Source organism: Canis lupus, chromosome 31 (assembly GCF_003254725.2).
Source record: "Canis lupus dingo isolate Sandy chromosome 31, ASM325472v2, whole genome shotgun sequence".
Taxonomy (NCBI): Eukaryota; Metazoa; Chordata; class Mammalia; order Carnivora; family Canidae; genus Canis; species Canis lupus.
In genome coordinates, this window is record NC_064273.1 from 11,628,122 (window position 1) to 11,655,182 (window position 27,061).

At 38.8% G+C, this 27,061-nt stretch overlaps 1 protein-coding gene and 1 long non-coding RNA gene across 3 annotated transcripts in view; one reads left to right on the forward strand and one right to left on the reverse strand.

Moving 5' to 3' along the window:
• LIPI (lipase I) overlaps positions 1-27,061 on the reverse strand; it is a 131,123-nt gene that overhangs the window by 87,811 nt on the left and 16,251 nt on the right. The window contains exons 2-3 of one of the 2 annotated variants that reach the window (XM_035709342.2): positions 9,396-9,451; positions 4,501-4,625 (exon numbers count right to left, since the gene is read on the reverse strand). The gene's annotated coding sequence lies outside the window, so the exon portion shown is untranslated. Of the gene's footprint in view, positions 1-4,500; positions 4,629-9,395; positions 9,452-27,061 lie in introns of both variants that reach the window. The other variant, XM_049104700.1, reaches the window with a different exon arrangement.
• Positions 14,697-21,632, forward strand: LOC125754139 (uncharacterized). The gene is made up of 2 exons (XR_007407627.1): positions 14,697-14,850; positions 21,333-21,632. It is a non-coding gene; the product is annotated as an uncharacterized LOC125754139 (long non-coding RNA).

Genomic DNA, 27,061 nt, shown 5'->3' on the forward strand with positions numbered 1-27,061 from the left:
ATTAATGACTTTGAGAAAAGTTTAGTTCACATGCCTGTGGGAGTATGGTATAAGGACCAGCTTTTCAAATTGCAAGGGGCAATGGTTTATATACCAGTTTAACATAATGAGGGGGTTGGTGGGCTAGGGCTTCAGTGGGAAAGTATGAAAGGTTCTGTTGTTTATATATGTTTACATAAATTTTCATCCAGGTCAGATGGGCAGTCTTCTTCCTGGCTGGAAGCTCCCCTCCAAGAGGTATTTACGGCAGCTGGACTCTCATTTACCAGGGCTAAGGATCAATCTTCTCTCAAACAGGAAACCCCTTCCGAGGAGGATTTATTCTGCTTAAGTCAGCAAAGGGAAGTTAGATACAATTTCTTCCTGAGAAAGGCTATTTGTTCAGATGTTTTCAATTTAAAGTTATCCTTATACTACTCTGGAGGGTTATTGGTCCCTTTAATAGCAAATATGCTTGCTTGTTTAGATTTATGTAAGGAAATTGATACTACATTTTTTTAAAAAGAAATCTTTCTTAAATGATGAAAATTCAGTAACCCTGAACTGTATTTACTATGAGCTAAGGCATTTTTTTTGGTTCATCTAACATAGGCCTATACATATATGGTATTACTTTTAATTATCCAAATGCCTGTACAATACTTTGGTCTGAAAAATTGGCATATTTCCTTAGCCAGGGATTCTTTTTTTTGTAAAGATTTTTTTTAATCTATTCATGAGAGACACAGAGAGAGAGAGAGACAGAGACACAGGCAGAGGGTGAAGCATGCTCCATGCAGGGAGCCAATTGTGGGACTCGATCCAGGCATCCCGGGATCACGCCCTGAGCTGAAGGTAGATGCCCAACCACTGAGCCACCCAGGTGTCCCTAGCCAGCGATTCTTAAATTGGTGATTATATTGCTTTAAAATGTAATTAAAATCTCCTGAGCTTAAAATCTCATTCCCAGGCACCTGGGTGGGCTCAGCGTTTGAGTGCCTTTGGCTCAGGTCGTGATCCTGGGGTCCTGGGATAGAGTCTGGCATCGGGCTTCCCACAGGGAGCCTGCTTCTCCCTCTGCCTATGTCTCTGCCTCTCTCTGTGTGTCTCTCATGAATAAAGAAATAAAATCTTTAAAAACAAAACAAAACATCATTCTGAGGTAATGGCGAAGTTCAGGGCTCTGTCACAAGATTTTGGAAGGCAAATCAGACCAGCCATTTGGCCTGATGTCCTCCCTCAGAATATGTGTACACAGGAAGAATCTAATCAAAATAAATGTCATGTTCGGAAAATAGGAAGATAAACTCCAAAACATCAGCCTATGGGTTGTATGTGAAAATGGGTATGAGGTGGTTACAAGCCATTTCTTTGATGGACATCTCAGGTCTACCTCTCTCACAAACTGGTACTACCTCCACCTTCTACCCACAGATTATCCAGCTGCCCACACAGCAGCTTCTTCCCTCCTTGGCCCCCTCAAAGCAGGACTAAGACAATCATTCTGATCCACCGTACCCTGGAAATAAGTGGGAACCTTAAGAAAGAACTGTGCAGAATTACCTAAGGTACTTTTCTGAGGAACATTGCAGATAAACTCATTGAATTGCTTCAAATAACTAAATTTTGGGGCAGCAATAAAGGTGTTCTTAATTAATTAATCAAACTTTCCTTGTTTACTGCTAAAATGTTCATTACTGGATTTGGATAGTAGGAATGAATGATAGTTGCAATGAGGAACTGAAACTGTGCAAGGTTAACAATCATAATGATACCTACTATGTATTCAGGCCACTGCATGCCAGACCTTAGAGAAAAACACCCTACGAATGAGGAAGCTGAAGTTCAGTGGCCCGAAAACACACATCTTCTCTCAGCAGGGTCAAACCAGAAGGGAAGTCTTGCGAGGCCTGACCTGTTCCAGTGCTCTAAATATATTACCACACTGTCGGAACTAAAAATTTACTTACAGGATCTATAATGACTGGTCAGTGCTTTTGAATGAAAATTTGTAAACAGGTATCATAATTACCTTGTGCCAGGATTGATGTCATTGTCACTTCTACATGTAAACCTGTGCCTCATGGTCCGTGTGACTAACACTGAGGCTCTATGGAAAGACTCTGTCCTAACCAGATAAATTGCAAATCTATTAAAGTCACTCTGGGTAAATTAAATGGAGGCTCTCCAACAATATTCTGTGCAAGAGATTCATTTTACAGCAAAACTGCTTTTTTTTAAAAAAAATTATTTTTTCATGAAGGACACAGAGACATAGGCAGAGGGAGAAGCAGGCTTTCCAGAGGAAGCGTGATGCAGGACTGCATCCCAGGACCCACACTCAACCACTGAGCCACCCAGGTGTCCCAACAAAATGTTTTTTTTTCCTTTGATACCCTAATCCTATTTCAGTTCTATTTCCCCAAACTTCAATTGTCTTTTTCCATAGAATATGCACCATTTAGGAAAATACAAACATGAGAAATTTTACTTAAAATTTTTAAATTAAAAAAAAATATATATATATATAAGATTTTATTTATTTATTCACGAGAGACACAGATTGAGAGAGAGAGGCGGAGACACAGGCAGAGGGAGAAGCAGGCTCCACGCAGGGAGCCCGACGTGGGACTCGATCCCGGGTCTCCAGGATCAGGCCCCGGGCTGCAGGCGGCGCTGAACCGCTGAGCCACCTGCGCTGCCGGAAAAACCACGTTCTTAATGAATTTTAAATACTTTACTTTTGTTTTTGCTCGGTTAAATTTTTATGTCACTGGCTTAAAGAGACCTGAAATTAAAAAAAAATAATAAATATAAATACATAAATAAATAATAATAAATAAATAAATAAATAAATAAATAAAAAGACCTGAAATTGAGTCGCATCGAGTCTATGGAGATTTGACAGGTACCCCCTAAAGCGGAGTGTTCAGTGTCCCCGTATCCGTCCCCTCACCTGGGGCTGCCCGCGTGAAACGACAAGATGCTCGCAGAAGGCGATTCCGAGACGGCCGCTGTCGCTCCGCCCCCCGGCGGCGTCTGGATGCGCCGCAGCCCCCCACGGCCTGATGCCACGAGGCGCCCCCCCCGCCCGCCCCGTCTCCTCCGGGCCCGCCTCTGCCCTGGGCCCCGCAGGGGGGCGGGACGCGTAGCGGCCCCGGCGAGGACTCGCAGACCCGAGGCGAGGAGCAGGTGCGCCCTCCGCGGAGGCCCCGCTCCTCAGCCCGGGGAGGGGCAGACTGCGGGCGGGATCCCCTCCGCCGCCAGCTCTCACCTCGCACCCGGGCTCCCCCTCCCGGGATGCCCCCCCGGGGCGGAGCTGGGGCCTCGGAGGGCGGCGGCCCGGCAGAGGCGCGCTCCCCGGGGGCTTCCCGGAGGAGGCGCCGCACCGCGGGCTTCTGGGCGGCGGCAGGTGGGCGGGCCCCAGGGCAGCCCTTGGGGGCCCCGAGGGCCTGGGCCAGCTTCCGCTTGGCGCCAGGCCACGGGGAGTTCCTGAAAGTGCCTGAACCCCGAGGACGATCAGAATCACGTTTTTGCCTAATTGTTCATTATTTTAATTGTGTCAGATACAGAAATAGAACTCATTGGGAGGAAAGTGCCTCTCCGCGCCCCACCGGACTCTGGGGAGCAACCCTTCTTTCTTTCACCGTGTTTGTTGTCGTTTTTAGTTTTTTTTCATTCATGCTCCTTTCATAACTGTGAGTAATCTCACACTCTACTACTAATTAATAATATTAATGATATTAGTAATACCCTCATATTCTCTCACTTGACTTGTTCATGGTAATAGTCCCTACTGACTCCCTGCTGTGATGATTACATTAACCACCTGGGCCCCCCCTCCTGTTTTTTTTTTTTTCTCTCTCTCTCATATTTATGTTGCTATTGTTTCTATTGATTACTATCACCACTTTGAATAATAGTCTTAAAAATGTCCATTTCTTCCTGAGATTGCATCTGTGTGAAATGAATAGCTTCCCATCCTGGCGGCTGCCCTTCCTCCAGCCACTCACCTGTTCGCTTTGTCAAGCTTTGTAGCCTGTACAACAAATCCTGTAGAGCTAATTCAGTTTGCCATACTTTGTCTGTAGATTGATTCTTAACATTAAAACCAGATGTCATTTATGACATTTAAAAAAAAAAAAAAAAAGCAGGACTGTTGCCCATAGTGTGAAGCTGTATGAGGTTAATAATCATAATAACTACTATTTATTCAGGTTAAAACTGAATGCCAGATGTTAGTCCTGAGGAAAATACTCTGTAAATAAGGATGCTGAATTCTCCCTGGAATTGTTAAATTCAATATAAAGAATCTATAAATAGTCTAGTCCTCCATTTTGAAGTTCATGAATCTGGTTTTGTCTGCACACATATTGTGGATTGTCTCATATTAAGTAATTTCATTTAAAGACCAATCCTAAAATAAATAAATAAACAAACAAACAAATAAACACCAATCCTCCCTCATCATGATCACATTGTAATAACCATCTGATAAAAGGACATTGTTTCTTCACTTACAGATGTTTGGAGCAGCAACATGCACAAGACCCAACCCAAACCAATCCTTGTCACCTCCCACTTGTGGTCAAAAGTACTTGGTTGGAACTGGCACCCAATCTGAGGTGGCTCAATCATGGTCTCTTCTGCTGGGAAACACAAAAAGGAAAGAAAAGAGTGACTTTATTCAAAAAATGAAAATTTGGGGGGTGTCTATAGCTGGCTTTTCGTCTCGTAGGTAAGAAAAACAGATGAAGTCCTTTACAGAATAGAATAATATAGAAATGTGGAGAAAAGCAGAAACAAAAGAAAGTAATAAAGACATCTGAGATCCTCATTCAAGAAATCTACCTAAGACCCCTGTAGTTGTACAATAAACTCCCTCCCTTTTTTTAGATCTTCGATTTATATTCTAAATGATGCACTCCTTAAATCCAAGTGTTTATTGTAGAGTAAGGACACTAGGTTTGGCTGGTCGTGATCTCTGTGTTAAAATTTGAGTTTTGTCACTTCCTATTGTTATTTAGGGTAAGTTGCTTAATATTTCTTTTTTTATTTTTTATTTTTTTGCTTAATATTTCTTGTTTTGTTTTTCTCTTCAGAAAGATAATGCTAATTTACATTTCTATCAGCAGCATTAGTTCAGGCTGCTATTACAAAATACCATAGGCTGAATGGCTTATAAAGAAAAGAGATTTATTTCTCATAGTTTTTGGGGCTGGATGTCCAGAGTGCCAGTTTGGGAAAGTTCTGGTAAGATCATACTTCTAGGTTGCAGACAATGCACTTCTCTTTGTATCGTCACATGGTAGAGACCACAAAGGTAAAACAAGCTCTCTCCTGACTTTGAGGGCACTAATCCCATTCATAAGGGCTCCCCACTAATGGCTTCATCTACTCCTAGTCATCCCCCAAAGGCCCCACCTCCTAATGCCATCACCTTGAGGGTTCAGGTTTCAACATGTGAATTTTAGGGGAATACAAACATTCAGTCCATGACAGTATAAGACAGCTAGCTCATCTTCCAACAACCTTACCTTTATTCGATATTTAATTTATTTTATAATTGCCAAGCTAGTAAGCCAAGTATGCTATTTTTCTTGTTAACATTTTCATATGTTTTTGTGGGGCACCTGGGCTCAGTGGTTGAGCAACCGCCTTTGGCTTCAGGTCATGATCTCGGGGTCCTGGAATCAAGTCCTGAATCAGGCTCCCTGCAAGGAGCCTGCCTCTCCCTCTGCCCATGTCTCTGCTTCTCCGTGTCTCTCATGAATAAATAAATAAAATCTTTAAAAAATGTTTTCATATATTTTATTATAAATCGAATTTGTGAAGAAAAAGAACATGAACCTTTTTACTAACTTATGGATCATTTCTAGTCTATGTGAATTAAGTCCTTTGTCCATTTTTTTCTCATATTTTTCTTAATTATTTCTAAGGGGATCTTTGTATAGAAGGAATATTATTGAGTAACATTTCTAATTGTTGAAAATATTTCTCTGTGTGTCATTTGTTTTCAGTTTTGTTTAGGTACCTGTGAACTGGAGAATTCATCTTCCTCTCAAGTCTACCATTTCCTCTTTTGTGGTACCTGCTTTGCATGACATTCTCAGGAAGGCTTTTTTTTAACTATTAAATTATAGGACTATTTCCAGATTTTTCTCTGGCATTTTATTTCATATTTAACATCAAAATTTATAATCAAGGGGCACCTGGATGGCTCAGTCAGTTAAGCATCTACCTTCAGCTCAGGTCATGATCTCAGGGTCCTAGGATAGAGTCCAATGTTGGGTTCCCTGCTCAGCAGGGAGTGTGCTTGTCCTTCACCCCCCTTGCCCCCACCTCATGCTCACTAAAAAAGAACCTAATTTTATTCATTCTCCAAATGGCTAGTCAAAATGACTCCTTTGTCATATAATAAATTTTTACTTGTTTGTGTGCCTGTGCGTTCTATTTTATTCCATTGAACTACCTGGCTTTACAATAAAAGTACATTTGTTTTAATTACCCTAGCTTCAGAATATAAGACTCTAACTCCACAGCCTTTGCCTCTCCAAAAAACATTTAAATCAATAAAATTTTATTGCAGTTTAATTTTGTTTTTCTGCTCGTTTTATTGTATTGGTATAAAATAGCTTAAATTCAAGAACTACTTGCCAGTGATTAAATCAGGAGCCTGGCAAAAGAATCACCTTGAAGGATTAATTTTGGTTTGGGATCCCTATCACTTCCTTTCTTATATAAGCTAAAATATCCACAGAATTACTTGAAGTTCTGGCAATTCACTTGAAAAATATATATGAAAAGTCTGCCCTCTTGTGTCAATGTGATTTACATTTTGTCAATCATTCCAGTTTTAAGTAGTCTCTATTTATAGAGAAAAGGAAAAGACAGAATCAATATTTTTGAACATTTTATTTGAATGTATCATTAGAAATAAACAATAGGTTGGAGCACTTGGGTGGCTCAGTCGGTTGAGTGTAGAACTCTTGATTTCAGTTCAGGTTATGATCTCAGGTAGGTAGGATCACACCCCCCTTGGGCTCCATGCTCAGCGAGGAATTTGCTTGAGATTCTCTCTCTACCCCCTTTCCCTCTTAAAGAAATAAATCTTTAAAAAAAGAAATACATAATTGGAGAAAGTGAATAATCTAATGTTCTTTTTTCTTTTCTCTTTCACCTTTGTTCAGGGGATAGCTCCTATATAATAAAATTTTAATTCTGCAAATTCTTTGCCATTCATAAAAATGTGTTCATTCTGTTTTCAATGGTATTGATACATAATACTCAAAAAGGACTAAACATCTCATAATCCTTAAACATGTATGTTAGGTGTTTCTCTGTGGAGAGCCCTACAATGCGTGGTCCTCTAGTATCCACAACCAAGAAGGGGCTAATCTGAAATTCATATAACATGACCTCTACTTCAAGAGCAGGAAATATAGCGTTACTGGAGAGGGTCAAGCTGGAAGAGACTTCAGAAGAATGTGAGGCTTTGGAAAACAGTAAGGAAATTGTTATTGAAAAGTTTGGTAACATAGCTTCCTATCATAATGTAGACAATAAAGGGGGTATTTAATGAATTCGTGGATCTAGCTGGAGAGATTATAGACAGAATGTGGAAAATTTCAACAGGTTTCTAGCTTCCTATAATTAAATACAAGATAGAAGTGGGGGGATGGGAAAAGGAAGAAAAACTAAAGAAGGAACTGTATCATTTTCATTCAGATTTTAAGAATTTAGAAGAAACATAAAGGATCCAGGGATTTGAAAATAAAATTGGTTTTCATCCTCAGCTATTCCCAGAAAAAGATTCTCAAAGAAAGAAGTAGCTCTAGCAAATATAAAGTGCAGCACACTCAAAGAAACTCAGGGTAAGGATTGCAAGTGTGTGGCTTCTATAAATCCCCTTATTGAGACCTCAAAACAAAACAAAATGGAAACCAAGGGCATCTTTCCCAGGACTTTGCTGGATCTTAGAGAGGTTGCTGCACAGTGTCCTGACTCTTGCTCTTGGCCTAAGTCTCTTCTCTAAGAGTCTGTCTTTTTTTTTTTTTTTTTCTTTTCAAATATTTTATTTATTTATTCATGAGAGACACAGAGACATGGGCAGAGGGAGAAGCAGGCTCGCAGGGAGCCCGATGTGGGACTAGATCCCTGGTCTCCAGGATTACTCCCTGGGCCAAAGGTGGTGCTAAACCGCAGAGGCACCCCCGACCACCGCCCCCACCGCCTCCCCACCTCCACCCCCCACCTATACCCCTCCCCCGACTGCCCAAGAGTCTGTCTTATCAAAAAAAAAAAAAAAAAAAAAAGGACCCGAAATCGGGTCCCAAGTCTGGCTCCCTGCATGGAGTCTGCTTCTCCCTCTCCCTGTGTCTCTGCATCTCTCTCTCATGAATAAATAAATAAAATCTTAAAAAATAAGCAAAATAAAATCTTTAAAAAAAAAGGAAGGAAGGAATGGAATAAAAAGTGTGTTATACTTTATGCTTAATGGCATGGATTTAAAAAGTACAAAATTAAAAAAAAAAAAAGTCTTTGGAACTTCCCAGTTTACTATGGGCAGGAATTGGGCTGAGAAGCTCATTTTGTTGCAAAAACTTAGCCATCCCATCTAGATAAGGACCCAGAATGCAAAACCAAGAACTTAGAAGGCAGTGCCAAGAACCAAGGAGAATCATTCCCAGGAGCAAAACTGTCCCCAATTCTAGATTTCACAGTTATTAACCTCAGTAACTGTTGTGCCTCTGATCCTGTCCCTATTTGAACTGGAGTTCCTACTGCACTTATTTTTGGCTCACCATCATGTGCTGGTAGAAAAAACTTTAAAACTAAAAATCTCTCTTTAGTTTACAGCTTAGCAGAAAGAGAGGAACTACACCCCAGGAGCCAAAGAACCTCATCCATGCCTGGATCTGATTTGGGTGATGACCACCTAAGCTTGATGCTGTAACATGAGAACCCCAGGGGTCCTAAGAGTTGATGAATATGTTTTCTGCATAGTCAGAGGACAGGCAAATTCTTACACCATGGTTGGTGACCATAAATTCATCTTTTTTTTGTTTTTAAGATCTTATCTATTCATGAGAGACACAAAGAGGCAGAAATATAGGCAGAGGGAGAAATAGGGTCCCCACAAGGAGCTCGACGTGAGACTTGATCCCAGGTCGCCAGGATCGCCACCTGAGCCAAAGGCAGATGCTCAACCACTGAGCCACCCAGGCATCTCATGACGGTGGTAAGTTCTCTGGCACTCTCCTCATTGAGTTAGGGGGTGTTTGCCTCTTCCCCTTGAATCTGAATGTGTTCTTTGTTTTGGCCCATAGAATACGGACAAAGTGAGTAGGTGCCAGTTTCTGGGCCTAAGCTGTAAGAGACTAATGTTCCCACTTTCTGTATCTTGGAATACTCACCTTTGGAGCTTGAATCTCCCCGTAAGCAGTTCGTCTGTGGAGAGGTCCTGAGATCCCTGGAGAGGGAGGAGAGCACAGCTGAATCCAACCTTCCAACAACTGCCAAGGCCAGGCATCTGAGTGAATCCAATACCACCGAATGACTCCAGCCCACACCATAGGGAGCAGAACTTCACAATTGAGCCCTGCCTACATTTCTGACCCACAGGATCATGAAATATAATAAAATGTTTTGGGTTTTACCCACTTTGGGGTAATTTATTGCCCTGTAAGAGATGACGGGAACAACATTTCAGTGTGAGCTTAGTAAGCAGCTGGTGCAATACGGAAAAAAAAAAGATTTTTTTTATGGAAAAAATTTAATATGGAAAAGAAAACTGCTGTTTTCCTTGGTCTTCTTGGGGTGAAGTTGGCCTCAGGTGCAGGTATTCTCTGTTCCCCATGTAATAAATTTTTCCAGCATCACCTTTACTGGTTTTCTAAGATTTTTGAATCTTGGTGTTCAATAATTGCAGACTATTTAAATATAATACTCTACATTTTCCTCCCAAGCTTTATTAATAAAGATTGCTATGTTTTGGCCACTCCTTGGCTTCTCATATCTTTGGAATTCAGATGGAACTATGGGGGGATATTTTTTCATCCCTCTCTAAAGAATTTCTGCCAAGCCCAGTTTTTCAGAATTTTAATGCAATCAGATTGGTTTTATTTGCTTTTAAATACTAGTGAGATGGAGAGGAAAGAACTGATTTTTTTTTGTCATGTTCCATTAACCAATGCAAATAACTTTCCATATGCTCACTGAACAATTTAAATGCATTTCTGCAGTCAACCTGCCTTTAATCTTTTTGCAACATATCTGCTAACTGGGGAGTTGAGATCTCCATGGCACCTTATGGTTAGAGAGTGAGTAAAATTACAGAACTTGAATCCTTACAGTTAATCTGTAAAATTCTTAATACTCATTTAATTTAAACCATAAAAAATCCCATTTAATCACATGCAATATCCATAAACAGAGACATTTAAAATCTGGTCTCAAGACGTCTTAGAAAATCAGTTGCATTAAAGCTGCTCTAGGAATTCTGCTCATTGTTGATTTTTGGTGTCTTTTCTGAGCTGGCCCTCTGTGTAGCTATTCTTCCCTGTGTAGACTTCTTCCCTCACACCTAACTGGTCGTTGCAAGCTACATAACCTAGAAGAGCTTCAAATCCAGTTTAATCTGCTCGGGTGGAGTAAGGTTTCAAAAGCTCTATCTCACTAACCACCTTTCATTTCTTTACATTTCGTTCAGGAGATGAAGTGGTCTCCTCCCATCTTCTTTCTGAGTCCATCCTGTTTATTCACAGTGACTGTCATGCAGATCCAGCTGTATTATACTCAGGCTTTCTAACTCCAAACATCTAAGTAGTATTAGGCTCCCCAATATTTCCTATAGCTATTAAATAAGAATCTAAGGACAAGAAAGTGTAGAATATAAGGTATTCTATAAATAAGAATCTGGATCCTACAACTGCTTTGTGATTAAATCAGAGTTCTAAATCCCTCAGTAGACTGGACAATTTTGGGGATTCCATCCAAAGGGACAGCTGTGTACTGACAAAATGTCCCTTCCTCTGGCCTCCTTAGTACTGATAAAGGAGTACTCCATAGAGCTCCATGATGCTCTGGTGAGAGCCTCAGCATTCTGACTCCTCCTACCTTCCATCCTGGTACCCACCGCTTCCCCATCCTTATTTGCCCTGGGACCATTAAGATCAATCATACTGTGTTGTTCATCTTGATTTCCCTCAGTGGCTACAAAAAGCACATTAAGTTATTCCTCGTATCCCAGACTATAAGGACCAGAGAATTTGTGAACATCCTTCCTTTTTACCCATATTTCACCCCTTCCCAATTCCTGAACCTTCCTGCTGTGCTTTTAGAATTCGATCTATTCAGCAGCTGGATGGCTCAGTTGTTTAAATGGCTTCCTTCAGCTCAAGTCATGATCCTGGGGTCCTGGGATGGAGCCCTGCATTGGGTTCCCTGCTCAGCGGGGAGTCTGCTTCTCCCTTTTCCTCTGCTGTTCCCCCACTTGTGCTCTCTGGCGTGCTCTCTCTCTCTCTCTCTCTCTCTCTCTCTTTCTGTCAAATAAATAAATAAAATCTTAAAAAAAAAAAAAAGAATTCAGTCTTTCAACAGAAAAATTCCATCTCCTTGACCTGTTCTCTTACTTTCCTGCTCTGATACTAGATTCTTCTCTGAGGACACTGGTTCCCCTGCAGCCCTCTCAAGGGGTGGCTGTCCTCTCTCCTCCCGCATGCACCTCTTACTACTCAGCCTAGAAGAGGGGTAGTTGCCTCTTTCCTCGACTTTGCCACTTCAAGATCCTTCTCCCTTCCTCTCTCCATGGAAATATATCTCCTGCCATTCCTCCTCACTGCACCGTTTACAGCAATCTCTCATTTCCCTAATCTAACTCCTGCCTTACTATCAGTGTCTTTGACACTATTCCTGCCAAACTGTCAGTGATGTCAATGTACACCTAGCAGATCCTTCCAAAGTCCTGATCCTTTGGTTCCCCAAATTCTACTCAAGCTTCTTAACTCTTCCCTCATCCACTCATTCCCATGCTCATATGTTAGACATTTTCCCCATTACTAAGAAATGCAACCTCTCCATATTTCAACTTCAAGAATTCTACACGTCCCTTAAGAGCACCTGTCATTCCATTAACAGGTGAGGGCAAGAGCAAGATAGAGATTATAGAGCTCATATGATCAAACTTTAAACCTTGAGCTAAGGCATGCTGTAGAACACATATTTCATAATATTGCTTGATTATTAGGAATTTGAACTGTTTTTCGCTATCATAGATAATACTATGCTAGATATCTTTGGGCAAACTGCTGATTATTAATGAATGTGTTTACTAATACGAATTTCCAGGGGTCCATAGATTCAGAAAGATCTTTTAGCAGTCCTGCTGGATTAATTAAATGTGTCTAGGTTTGCTCAGAGGTGTTACAATGAGAACTGAGAGATATGAAAAGCTTTTCTTCCTTTATACTTCTGTATTGTTTGAGTTTTAAAATAAGAACCAGCATTTATGAACTTGTGACAGAGATAAAATCTTTTTGTTTTAAAGTTAGTGGATCGGGATCCCTGGGTGGCGCAGCGGTTTGGCGCCTGCCTTTGGCCCAGGGCGCGATCCTGGAGACCCGGGATCGAGTCCCACATCGGGCTCCCGGTGCATGGAGCCTGCTTCTCCCTCTGCCTGTGTCTCTGCCTCTCTCTCTCTCTGTAACTATCATAAATAAATAAAAATTAAAAAAAATTAAAAAAAAGAAGTATAAAGTTAGTGGATCATATTAACCAGTGATTCACAGAAGACATAAAGCAAATTGGCAATGAACATGTGAAAAAAAAGGGCCAGAGATGAACTTTGAGGCCAGTACGAGTATTCTTTTAGTTTTTGTGAGATTTAGTTTTTCCCTCTTTATATTCTCAAGATTTTTCTCTTTACCATTCTGTTTTTTTTTTAATCTGAAGGTATATTCAAGGTGTTATTTTCATCTCATTTACAGGATATTTAAAGGTGTGAATGTATTCTCATTGATTTTACCCAAGATCTGCTGTACTCTTCCTCTAATTTGGCTTTTTTTTTTTTTCATTTATGGGATATCTAAAATCCCTCTCTTTTTTGTTTTTTTAAAACTATGCATCTCCGGTTTTATCATGTCTTATTCACCTTCACACCAACCCGCTCTTTCTTCGTGATTCTTCTGCCAAGTTTAGCTAATGTGGAAACACCTTGTGTCTTGAGATAAATAAACACTCTTATTATTACACTGCTTAAACTAAAAAAAAAAAAAAGGAAAAGAAAAATTGGAGTCTCCTCTTTTTCTGAAACTTTATAAAGACTTTTTTTCTGTTGCTTTATTATACATTTTAATTTCCCTCTTTCAAAATGTGCTCATTTTTTAAGTGAGAACTTCCTTCAAACAGTGTTTACCAAATTACATGGAATGAGGAATGAGTTTATGTCCATTGTGTGCCAACTTGGGTGCAATTCCCAGTCTTGTGTTGGGACCTTATCCAGAACAGTTTCAGGAGCATGTGCAGAGTTCATAAGCTCTTTCATTATTTAGAAGGCTTCTATCTATTTCTGTCCTGCAGGCATGAGACGTGCCTTTTCTATATTCACCACCTGGGTTTTTTTTTTTAACATTCAGAACAGATCATGCATGTAGATCTGTCGGACCCTCAGTGTGCACGGTGGCCAGAGATCTTCCTGACCCCATCCCTGTTTCTAATGCTTTACTTGTGAGCATTGCATTTTAGAGAGGATAGTAAGCCACCACCACCAGTCTTGATTTGGGGTGGCCCCTAGGTCCTATCCCACTAGTATTATGGAAATTTTGGTGTCTAATTCGGTATAGAAGAAGTTGAAGCAGGATGTAGACATCAATATTGACATCACAAAGTAGCAGCTAGAAAGTAGAGGAAGAGCTGTCAATTTTCTATTTGATAATGATTTCCAAGTTCTGAAACAGGAAGGGAATGGATGGCAGAGGATGGAGGGAGAAAAGCTGACTGGCTCCTCACTGCTCAGCTGACTACTTCTTGTAACCTGGTGGTCTGTAGAAAAATCCTATGGTTCAAACAAGATTACTGCTGTGCCCATTTTGAGTTTTCCTTTTTTTTTTTTTTTTTTTTGCTTCTGGAATCAACTATTTAAGTCAGAAGCTGAGTGAGGCAAATTAATTATAGCCATTTTCTTAAAAAGATGTGGGGAAAATCCTACATTAAGAGGTAAATTTTATTTTCAAATAATCCTGAAAGAAAATGCAAACTAATGATATTTTCTATCACCAACTTTGTCTTTTACTAAGAAGAGCATTTAAATACATGCTACGGGCTCAGTTAATTTAAACAGAGAAACTAAATAGTTGTAAAAATCTCATTAGTCCCCTTAATAGTAGTCTCATATCTTGAAAGCAAGTTCATCTGTTCTGTCCCCACAACTTCTTTTTTTTTTTTTTTTTTTTTTTAAGATTTTATTTATTCATGAGAAACAGAGAGACACAGGCTCCATGCAGGGAGCCCGATGCGGGACTTTATACCGGGACTCCAGGATCATGCCCTAGGCCAAAGGCAGGCGCTACCACTGAGCCACCCAGGGATCCCCTGTCCCCACAACTTCTGATAAAGATACAGTACTGTTGACCTAAATAAAAAGGCAAGTTTTGGACCATTTTAAAAAGATGAATTTACTTGATTTTGGCTCAGGTCATAATCTCAGAATTCTGGGATTGAGCCCCATGTAAGGCTCCACATTCGATGTGGAACTTGCTTCAGATTCTCTCTCCTCTCTCCCTTGGCCCCTCCCCCTCCCTCTCTTAAAAAAAAAAAAAAGAAGAGTTTATTTGGGAATAACAGAGAAATTGTAATTTGGAACAGGCAACCTGAGTAAGCTAATCCACTGAGGGTTTGGGATGGGCTGTATTTATGGGCAGGGAATAAGAGGGGAGAGTTCAGTTAGAGTCTGATAAAATCAAAACAAATGGAGACCAGATTTGAAAATTCGCCAAGCAGACAAAACCAGTCCAGTCATACAGACAAAGCTCAAAGTCAGTACATTTGCAAGTCTAACCCAACCTGGATCATTTCTTGTTTAGGACTGGAAAATAAGCAAAATTTTCCAGTCAATATGAAGCAATCCCTGATTACTTCCTTATCATTATTTTTTTTTTAAGATTTTACTTATTTATTTGAGAGAGAGAGAGAGTGGGGGAGGAGTAGAGGGAAAGGGACAAGCAGACTCCATGCTGAGCACAGAACCCTCACTGGGGCTCCATCCCAGGATCCTGAGCTCATGACCAGAGCAGAAATCAAGAGTCAGATTTTAACCAACTGACCTCCCAGGATCCACTACTTCCTTATCATTTAAGAAAATCCAAATAGGGATACCAGGGTGGCTCAGCGGTTTAGTTCTGCCTTCAGCCCAGGGCGTGACCCTGGAGACATGGGATCGAGTCCCATGTCGGGCTCCCTGCATGGAGCCTGCTTCTCCCTCTACCTGTGTCTCTGCCTCTCTCTCTGTGTCTCTCATGAATAAATAAATTAAAAAATCTTAAAAAAAGGAAAATCCAAATATTACCAGTTTTCTGTAAATTAGGTATTTAGGGGAAATCAATCTCTCAGCCCTTAAGTTTTGCTTTCCTGAGGACACATGTATGAGATTTTTCCATTTTATAATCTCTGGTTCTGTTTTAGATAGAAATTCTTTCATGGTACCCTTGAATCAAGCAGACAGGGTATTGACTTTTCTTACCATTCATCTGATTATGTCATTGTCTACTAATCCTTAATACTTAAGTCAGTATGCATTGATAAATAATAATTTGATTGCAGGAGCATATGCACTTAAACTGACTTATACCGTTTCTTAGGACATTTTCAGAAATTGCCATATGCTAGTTGTCCTAAATTCTCTTTATAACAGATCCTTTAATGTTTCTTCAAGAAACTGAACGTCTGAAATCTATATCCAATCCAAATCAAATATAGAAACATAGACCATGAAACTTGTACCATTTCTATTCTCAGTTGTTCATATGCAAAGTGGAAAACAATGATCTATTTCACATGTTAAGGATAAATGCAACTAAGAATGTCCTAGACACCTTTTAAACATTTCATAAATATTATTTTTCCTTATGGACTACACAAAAATCTAATTCATCTTATGGATTGCAAGAGTTCTGTTTGTAATCATGAGAGGGTGCATGGGAATGAACTGATTTTTTTTCATCCAAACACTTAAAAGCAAAGCTCTGTTCCACATCAGTGAGAAAACACTCAACACAGCAGAATCATTTAATAGCTTTCAATATTAATACAAGGATATGCTATGGCTATGTTCAGTTTTCCATATCTCTGGTTATGTTTATCCATTGAGTCAGGTAATTGATACAACTCTCCAGTCCAAGTTACCTGTGTAAGGGTGAATTTTAATATTTTTTTACCCTGTATAAAACATGATTAGAAGAGAAATATATCTTCTTTCCTCAAAATGTTTACCCATCATCTAACCAGTGTAGTCAGATTGTAAGGGATAAATTGTTACCATGTGACACAGCAGGAAAGCGAGTTAAAATTCTTAGCAAGTCCAAGGCAACTATCTGGATATCCCAGAGTGCAGTGATGTCATAAGAACATGACCAGATCATGCAAGCGTTCACCAGATAACCTTACTTGTTCTTTATGGCTTTATTTATGCAAAAACAACAATTAATGTTTTGATTCATCATTCCCTTTGCTATCAAGGATATAACAGTAACTAAATCCCTTACAGAATTCATTTTTGCAATGAGAAATAGGAAAGAGAAAAGTTACACCTTACATGTGCCTGAGAGTTGTAATATTATAATCCTACAGCTTTCTAAGAAGATGGATGGCACTCCTGAATATAGAATAGTTATACAGAGTCATTGATCCTTCTTAGCAGATGTCCAAAGGAAGGCTAAGAAAATCCTTCCAGTCCTAAGAACTATAGGGCAAACTACAAACTACTTCCAGAGAATAGGACTCTTGAGTTCCAACCATTGGTACTTACTTTAGAGTTTTGTAAATAACCTTAAACAAACAGTTTGGATATTCAGCTAATCCTGAGTAGGGGATTTTCTTTTCTTTTTTTTTTTTTTGTCTGAATGACCAAATCCAGAGATTTGATAGAGAATAATAATTAGTTATCTACCTATCTATATATATATATATTTTAAAGATTTTATTTATTTATTCATGAGAGAGAGAGAGAGAGAAACAGGTTCCATGCAGGGAGCCTGATGTGGGACTCGATCCCTGGACTCCAGGATCACACCCTGGGCTGAAGACGGCTAAACTGCTGAGCCACCCAGGCTGCCCCAGAATAGTAATTAGTTATCTATATATTAAGCAAAATCAAACTTCACTTTATAATTCAAGAAACTTTAGACATTGAGCTTCTAGTAATAGGTATGGAGTCAAAGGCTCTCAGTATATTTTTGGAGTGACCAGTAGATCTCCTTTGACCCTTTCCTTTTTTCTTGCTATGTTCCTTCTCAAAAATATCTTATCCATAACTTTTGTGAATCATACCTGCAGTCCATATTCCAACCCTGAGCTCTCTCCTGAATACCAGTCACTTGCTCACAAGTACTTATAATGTGCCTTAACCACAGATATTTGATGTGGTTGATTGTTTTGCAGAACAGGAGAAAAGTAGAGGTTATAGCTCTGCTCCAAAAAAAATGAGTCCCTTTTTATATTTAGCAGGGAACCTTCCTTAGTTGTATCTCAGGGTCAACAGTAGACAGTGACAGCTTTAAAATATATACATATTTTTAATCACTTGAGTATTAGTATAGGTATTTGACTGGCATCTGATTATTGGGGATGAAAAATATTATTTTGGCCAACAGGATTTTACACATGGGTAGTAAAAGCCAGTTGCCAGTGCCATTAAACAAAACAAACAAAAAACAAAACCCTCCCTATAGCTTCTTTAAACCTTCTACTTTTAATTATTTCCTCTGTTAGACAAAACATGATGAATTATGATGATATGTGGCCTATTGGATTACTTATTGGAAGACATTTTTATTTTCTATTGTTCACTGAGAAATCATTTCTTTTCAGAGAAACAATGTTTTTGCAAAATATGTGGAAAAATACTTAATGTCTTTCTAATCAATTCCTCAACCACTTAAATAAGCTACAAAATAAAGTTTTACGTAAAAATTGTGCTGATAACTGGTTTGATCTACTGTAAGTGAAATGTTTAAAAATGAGTTAAGTTTAACAGCTGACAGTATGTAGTAAATCTGTTCATTTATTTATTTATTTGTAAAGATTTTATTTCTTTATTCATGAGAGATGCAGAGAGAGAGGCAGAGACAAAGGCAGACACCTCACAGGGAGGTTGATACGGGACTCAATCCCCAGACTCTGGTATCAGACCTGACGTGAAGGCAAACGCTCAAACGCTGAGACACCAGGTGTCCCAATAAGACTATTTAGAATATCTTGAGATATAGGTAACGGGCAACAGTTAGTGGGAAACTAGGCAAAATACCAGCACCACCTAGAAATGAACAGGATAGCATGAGAGGGAGTAAAGAAAGGAAATTGAGAAAACCAGAACAGTGAGCAAGAGAGAGGAGACCTGACCAGAATAATGTAAGACTGGACACTTTTTGGTGGAAACCACATAATACTGTTTTATATTCAGTTTCAAATTATTTACAATTTCAGATCACTTTACAGCAATGTCAACTAGGTCATCCGTCCAGATTATCATTAAAGTCAACTAGACCAGTGAAGACCTTCTGTGTGTGTGCATACATGCACATGTGTTGAAAATAAGTTCAGTGAGTTAATAAGGTGTGGAGCAGTGCCAATGTATTAATTGTACTAATTTTGTGGAAGCAAGAATTTGAAGATAAAGATAGCTATGAGTATGCTGGGTATTCCTAGAAATCTTGAGGAGCTCCCTGCATACTTCATAAGACATGGGTTTGGGATTTGAATCAGTCTTACAGTCTTAAGTAGTAGGAAGAGTTCTATCACAGATTTTAGATGACACACAAGTACACACACTTTTTTATTGTGAAAAAAATTAGCATGGAGCTTTTAAGGGGCTACTGGTTTGCAGTGTCAGATAAAATAGTCTCAGCAGGCAAGTAGACTCTCCTAATTACTAGAAATGAGTATCTATCTATCATCTATCTATCTATCTATCTATCTATCTATCTATCATCTATCTATCTACCAAAAATAAGGGATAAAAACTCATAAGGAATCTTCGAAGAAAGAAAAGCATAGTCCAAACAATCATGGAATATACTGTTCCTAATAGTGGGGCAGCAATAAAAGTACTCTGGACCCAAAGTCTGTAGATAGAGCCAGAGAAGGTGCAGGTATAACTAGCAGTGTGATCTGTTGGGTTATTTGCTGAAAGATCATCCAGATGGGGTGACCCTCAACCCATCCACCGTGATTCCCTCCTTAGAGCAGCAGCCCTATGGCTTCTGTCTCCTAGTAGCACTGGAAGAGGTGCATCACCCCTACCAATTACTTTGTCAACTCATCCCTGATTCCATTTCATTTATAATTATATTTATATTTTTTATGATGGAAAGAAAACTATAGTGTTAATACATTAACACTGGTACTAATTCTAATGCTGTGTGCTTGAGAATAAAATTTAATCAAAATAGTTTTATGTTACAAAATTCCGAACATATCTAGAGAGTTGTTAATATAGTTAGAATATAGGGAGGTCAGTGTATCATAAAGCATTAGGGTAATACTCAATGCCTTCTCTTAGAAAACTATTCCTTTAGAATTCTGGACCATATCTCTCAAATTTTTTTTTTTTTATCTCTCAAATTTGAGAAAATGCTCTGTCACCTTGAAACTCAGTTTGGGGTTCATCTTATTTTAGTGTTCTGCTGGTTGGGAGGAAATATTAAACTGCTTCTTCATGAACCTAGGAGGAAATCTATAAGAGCAGTATTGGGTAGTGTAGGATTTGGCCGTCAAAGTTGGAAACTGTTTGCCTTGATAGGAGGCTGCTTTCCCCCTCTAAAGGGAAATGTCCTGTCCCTGATTAGCTATTGACCTAAGGGCTAAACCCAGTAGGTTAGGAGAATGAAAAGCTGAGAGATGTTAGAGGGAAAAATGTTATTCATTCACCTCATGTTTCCATTCCAGTAATTCTTTATGGCCTCTTATCCTAAATGTTATTCACTTGACCCTATAGAGGTGTAGGGTTCTTCACTGAAGAAACCTGTTAACCCATATTTTCTGATTGTATAGACCTATGATAAAAACTGGATATCCTAGATATTTAATTCATATCTTCTTCCCCATCTTCTCTGGACTCATGTGAGACCACAGCCCTGGAAGCATATGTTGGTTCAGCAGAACTAAACTTTCCATTGCTTGGTTGTGTCAGTGTCTACACCGGACTGGAGGCAGTGTTCACAGGTCTTTCCAGTTTGCATTTGTTCTTTCAAAAGCCCTCCTTAGAACACCTGTTTGCAGTTTTCTGCTGTGCTTAATAACTTTTTTCACCCTGGAATTTGAAGCTCTGTTTTTCACTTGGGGTGAAGGAATTGAAAACTGGAATTGCAAATTCTGACTCTGCATCCCCGCTATGTCCAGCCATGATAGCTAGTGCACACCACAGGTGGTAAGGCCAGGGAGACACCCCAACAATAAAATACGTAAATGCTTCAGTAAGAAGATGCCAGTATAAGATTTCCTCATTTTAATATAATCCCTTGCCATGTTTCCAGGGAGAAATTAACTAACAAAATTAATCTCACAACCTAAAGTAAATTAAAGGAAATTAAAGTCCTTAATCTTGCCCTGTGATTTCAGGCCCCAGAACTCTCTAAAGAGTTTAAGTTAGAGTCCAAAGAAATTTGAATATTTTGTGGGTTTGTGTCTTCTCAGAAGCAGCCCGAGCAATTCTCCATGCCCAGAGGGAGCTGGGTTTCCTTAGTGGCTACATTCTGGGTTCTGCCTCACAGTCTCCATAAATCTTCCAGAGCCAATAAAAGCAACTGGAGAAGACTCCCATTGAAGGATTTCTTATGGCAATGTATTTTATCACATCTAGAAGGAAAAGGGGATCTGTGTACCCATTTCCTTTCTCAGAGATATTTAGAGATTGCTGCCTTATAAAATTTAGAAAACCCCTAGGGTGATAGCCCTGGTCTCCAAGCTTTTTGAGGTTCTTATTTTGGTACTCTTCCAAATGTGCAGAAGTTTATCACCTCAATTGCCCCTTTCAACCCTGATTTCTCGTCCTTTAAGCCTGCATGGAGTCCAAAAGAGGAGTTTAACGACCTTCATTTTGACCTTAGTCTGTACTTTCTAATTGATTAGATTCTTCTTTCCAGTTTATCTCTTTATTTAGGCAAAAGACCCGGCAGGTGAAACATCCTGTGAGAGGAACCTGAACTACCCCCTCAAGCAATAATGACTGCCCTGACTCCAAGACCCAGAAGATTGAGCCCAAGAGAATGACCTACCCAATCTTTACTGCCCAGCTGCCTGTACCCACTGACTTTTGTCCCACATTTTCCTTATATAATCTTAGAAAATATTTTCAGCAGTTTAGAGACAATCTTCGCGACATAAGTCTGCTGTTTTCCCAGTGTTGGCCTCACTGAAATAAATTTCTTTCTTTTTCACCACCACTCACATCTCTGCCTTTGGATTTGGTCACATCAAGTGGTGGAACATGGTCTACTTGAGACCTCTGGAGCCAGGTGCTCTTGCACTCTTGTGCCCCCATTACAACACCCCCACTTAAGACACCATTCACCAGTCTGGGTTATCATCTGTGCTTCTGACCAACTGGCACTGGATTGGAAGTTCCAACAGCTCCCTCTTCGTTTCAATTAATTTGCTAGAGCAGCTCAGAGAACTCAGAGAAGCTTTACTTACTAGAGCACCAGTTTATTTTACATATATATAAAATTAAGGAACAGCCAAAGAGAGATGCATAGGGCAAGGTAGGAGAAAACGGTACAGAGAGAGCTTCCATGACCTTACTAAGCACTTACTCTCCCCAAATCTCCATGTGTTCACCAAACTGCAAGTTCTCTGGGCCTCTCCTTTTGCCTTTTTATGGAGGCTTCAGAACACGAGCATGCATGATTAAATCATTGGCCATCAGCAATTGATTCTACCTCCAGCCCCTCCTCCTCTTCTGAGGTTGGGGAGGTAGGATTAAAGGGTCCAACCTTCAAATCACAGGTTAGGTCTTCTCTCAAGCAGCTTCCACTCTTAGGTGGATTCCAAATGTCATCTTATTAACATAAAAAGAGACTCCTTTGTAACGCTCATCTCTTAGGTAATTGCAAGGGTTTTAGGAGCCCTGGGCCAGAAATAAAGATGAAGACCAAACATTTAGTTCTTATTACAAATCACAATATCCACAGTCATACCTTAGAGTTGTCCCACTGGAGGGTGGGGAGCCTGACCATTTATCCTTGGACTCCCATCCCCCATCAGTTAGGAGTTGCCCTGGCACATTAACTACCCATTCCAGCCTCTCCAGGGTGCTGAAGAAGCTACTCCTGCAAGGAACCTGCAGGGCAGGAGGGAGAAAGCTGTGAGTTGTGGGGCACTGTATGTAACTGCTAGGAAACTCAGATGGGGATTTGGGGGAGGTGGGGACACATACAGTGAAGATGCATCCGCAGCATATGCTGCATTCTGTAGCCTGCAATTTTCCTGTGCTATTCCCCTACTGCTTTAGCTAAACTCAACAGTCTCCAGAAGTTTCTGAGAATTTTACTTAGGAGGATGATTCTTTTTCTTAGGTTAGCTGAACCCTAGTGCTCCTTTCATTTTAGTTTTCTTTTGCTTTCTGGTTTCTGGTCCAGATGCTAGTTTTGTTTTGCTCTTTTTTTTTTTTTTTTTTTTTTGTTAAGATTTTATTTATTTATTTATTTGAGAGAGAAAGAGAGTGAAAAAGAGAACATGAAGGGGAGAGGAAGGGACAGAGGGAGGGCCAGGACGCTGACGTGGGGCTTGATCCCAGGACCCTGTGAGTGACTGTGACCTAAGTAGAAGGCAGACGCTTAACTGACACTAGTCTTGTTTTGAAAAGCTACCCACAGTAGGATGGATTTATAAAGCAAGCACAATAAATTCTGAGTCTGTGAAAAACACAGATTGTACAGATCTTTCCCAACTGCACCTCACTGAACTGGGCTGTGTTACCCAGAAGGCATTCTCTTATCAGAACAACATCTAACCTAGTCTTGGACTCTTCTGCTCTGATCCTTTCAATATGTATCATTTCTACTCTGCCTTCCCTTTGAAAACTATTCCCTTAGATTCTGGAACATATCTCTCAGAGTCAGGGCAATACTCTGTCACCTTGGCATTCACTTAATAATAGTTTGTGTATATTATACTGATCTTACCAGCTTTCCACTTTCACATTTACCTATGCTTTATACAATCCTTTCAAATGGCTGTTTTACTCCCTTCTTCCCCCCAGGTGCCTGCTGTTGCTGTTGCTGCTGTTGCTTTTATGCAACTGGCTGTTTCACTTTAAAAAAATTTTTTTTTAAATTTAAGTTCAGTTTGCCAACATATATAGTATAATACCCAGTGCTCATCCCATCAAGTACCCTCCTCAGTGCCCGTCAACCAGCTGTTTCACTTTTTAAAGGATGTGTCACAGTTTGGATTCTCCAGGAAGTAAATTTTGAGATGAAGTTTAGTGTACAAGATGTTTATAGAAGAGTATCCTTGGGATCAACACCCAAGGAGGGAGATGTGAGCAATAATGGGCAGAGGGAGACAATGAGTGTCCTATCATAATCAGAGCTATCCTGTTTTGGACTGAAATGTCCTGGTCCTTATACCCCAACCTCTATCAGTCTACATTTAATGTAGGCCACCCCAGAGTGCATGGTCTTAGGCAATGCCATAAGACTGAATAAGAAACACAGGACAAGGAAATAGAAAGAAAGAAAGAAAGAAAGAAAGAAAGAAAGAAAGAAAGAAAGAAAGAAAGAAAGAAAGAAAGAAAGAAAGAAAGAAAGAAAGAAAAGCACAAAATAAGATGGTATATTTAAACCCAAATACATCAATAATAACATGAAATATGAGAGCTCTAGATAAATGACATTTTCACACCAACTTTTTAAAAAGTCCACCTATCTGCTATTTACGATAAATCATCTAATGGAAAAGGATATTGAAATGCTGGAAGTAATAGAACGGAAAATTATACACCATTGAAACATAAAGAAAAAAAACCTGGCATAAATGTATTAATATCAAGAAATAGAAACATTTAAGCAAACACTATTACACATGATAAAGTGGGCACTTGAAAATAATAAAAGGTTCATTTCACTAGTTTGATATAAATATAAAATTGTATGTGCCTAATATCATCCTCAAAACACATAATGCAGACATTGTCAGAGATATGAAGAGAAATAAATAAAGTCACAATTATACTGGGAGATTTTTTTACATCTTTATATATAACATAAGGAAGCACATACACAAAACAAGAAAGGATTTAGAAAAATTGAACAATGCAATTATCAATTTTAATTAATTGATGTTCATATAAAATTATAATAATTCATATTTGCTATTGATACCAATTGTAACTGGTAATTCAATTATTTGATTATCTCTTATCCATCTATCATTACATCAACAAGAACACTAAACAATTAAGGAAGCTGAACTTATACAGGGTCACGAAACAAGTCATTAAAAATGATAAAGATATATCATATATATCAGGGCTTGGTAAGTTATGAACCACAGGCCACATTTAGCTTGCTGCTTATTTTTTTAAATAAACATTTGTGGTAATAATACAGCCACACCATTGTCTATGGCTGCCTCCAGGTGCAACGGTAGCATTGAGTGGTTTTGTCTCTAAAGCCCTCAGGACTTGTGCTTCTGTTAATTTAATGATCTTGGTTCCCAAAGGAGTAATTCTTTCACTAGGGGACTAAGTATTTATTACGCCATTAAATTGTAAGTTGAGCCTACTACCTGGCCACTTCGAGTTCCTGATACCAGTAAATCAATAGGCAAAAAAGGATGTAAATGTCCCGAATGGAATATTAATTCTGACTAGCTAGAGAAAATGGATTGCTACTATATAAGGCATAAGTAGATGTGGAATTCAGGAGTTCTCCCTGCAAGTATCTCAGTATTCCCAAGTCCACAGCAAATGGAGTATTATTTAAAGTATCCAGCAGATGGTGCCCAAGTAACATGCATAGTCGATTTGGGGGCTCCTGCAGGCTAGTCCAAGATTTGATCTGCTCCCAGTGCCAGCTGTCCTTTGCCATGGAAAGGTAAAGTCTGCATATGTAATTGCAAATGCTAGCTAGGCAGCCTCCTGCCTCTGTATAGAAGCTGAATGAACTGCTTGTTTTACTTTGGGTATAGAAAGAGTAACGGTTAAGCCAGTATCTTCCAGCTTTTATAGACTTACTGATATATTTTTATAGAATCATAAGATATTCTTGATATTAAATCAAAAGCGTATGGGCATAAAGACAATACTTTATAACCATATATCATATATTTTAATTGAAAAGTCACATTTGAAAGGTGTGCTCAATTTTTAATCCATACTATGCATACTATTTTGTTCTAGGGTTAATGTTTAATCCTGAACAAGAACACTTGTTAAGCATGTTTGATCTTTTATAGGAATTCCCCCATCAGCTGTGATGAATAATGGAGATTTTATTAGGGAGTTAATTTAAATTTACAAAGCTATAGGCAATCAAAAGCACTTGTTCAACAAAGTTGAAGTTATGGTATATAAAAGATTTATTTATTTGAGGCAAAATGGTTGAAAGCATAGGCTCTGAAGACAACCTGGGTTCTGGACTTCTGTACAATTCGGAGCAAGGTTCTTAGACTGGTTCTGTGCCTCAGTTTCCCCAGCTTTAAAATCAGAGTAATTATAGTTTCTTCTTCATAGAATTACTCTGCGATAACATGAGTACAACTAAAGCACTTAGAATATGTCTGCCATGAAAGAAGTGCTAAATAAGTGCTGATACTATTATCACTATTATTTAACAAATTTAAATTTCATAAGCATGTGTCTAAAATATTAAAATTTCACTGAATAATTTGGACCACTCATTTAGGGTGTGTCCTTATTTCTTCTTTGAATACTTTATGCAAATCAAACTTCTTTATAGAATGCAATGTTATCATCTTTCACTTAAGTAGCATGACAGTAGATGTAATTAAATTTAAATGAATTTCAATTAGATCAGGATTTAATTCGAGTCAGAATTAATTTCCTCTATTTTATAAATGGCATGTTCTGTCTCAATATACCAATATTTACATTCTTGATAATTGAAATATAGTTGCAAATTTTATATTTAAATGTAATAAACATTTTAGAATGCACACCTTATGTATTTCAAATAAGGTATCCAATTAATGTATTTCAGTTAATTCTATAGCTATAGTCATTTACTTCTGTAGCTATAATCATATAATTTAGCTGCCATACTTATAAAAGTTTATTCAAGTGACTTTGATGGGGGCCTCAGAAGTTTTCTTCCCTCCTCATTTAGGGGGATTGCCACACCTGTGTTACATTGAGACCCTAGCAGCAAAACCTAACAATTTCACATTGACTATATTGAAAACATACCAATACTCCTGAGGTTAACATATATATTTAATATAATCTCATCCAGTACACATATTTTACAATGAAGAAATTTTCTGGTAAAACTAAATTTGCAAAACCAAAGAAATGTACCAAAGAATGAAATATATTTTGATCCAATAGTTACTAAAGTATTATTGTATTGCCATAAAAACATATCAATGAAAAAGAATAGAAATTTTAAAAGTAGATACAATTGCATATAATTTAGGATATAAGGAAGTATATAACAGGAAATAACGGCAAAAAGGTTAATACTGAATAAGCAATGTGATAAATGAACAATTCACTTAAAAGGATTATATTCATATGTTTTAATATATTAAAAATAAATTCCAGGTAGATTAAAGGGGTAGATTTAAAAGAATCAAGTCTTAAGAAAACCAAGTCTCTCAAAAATCCTGCAAGACTTTTTAAGTACAAATG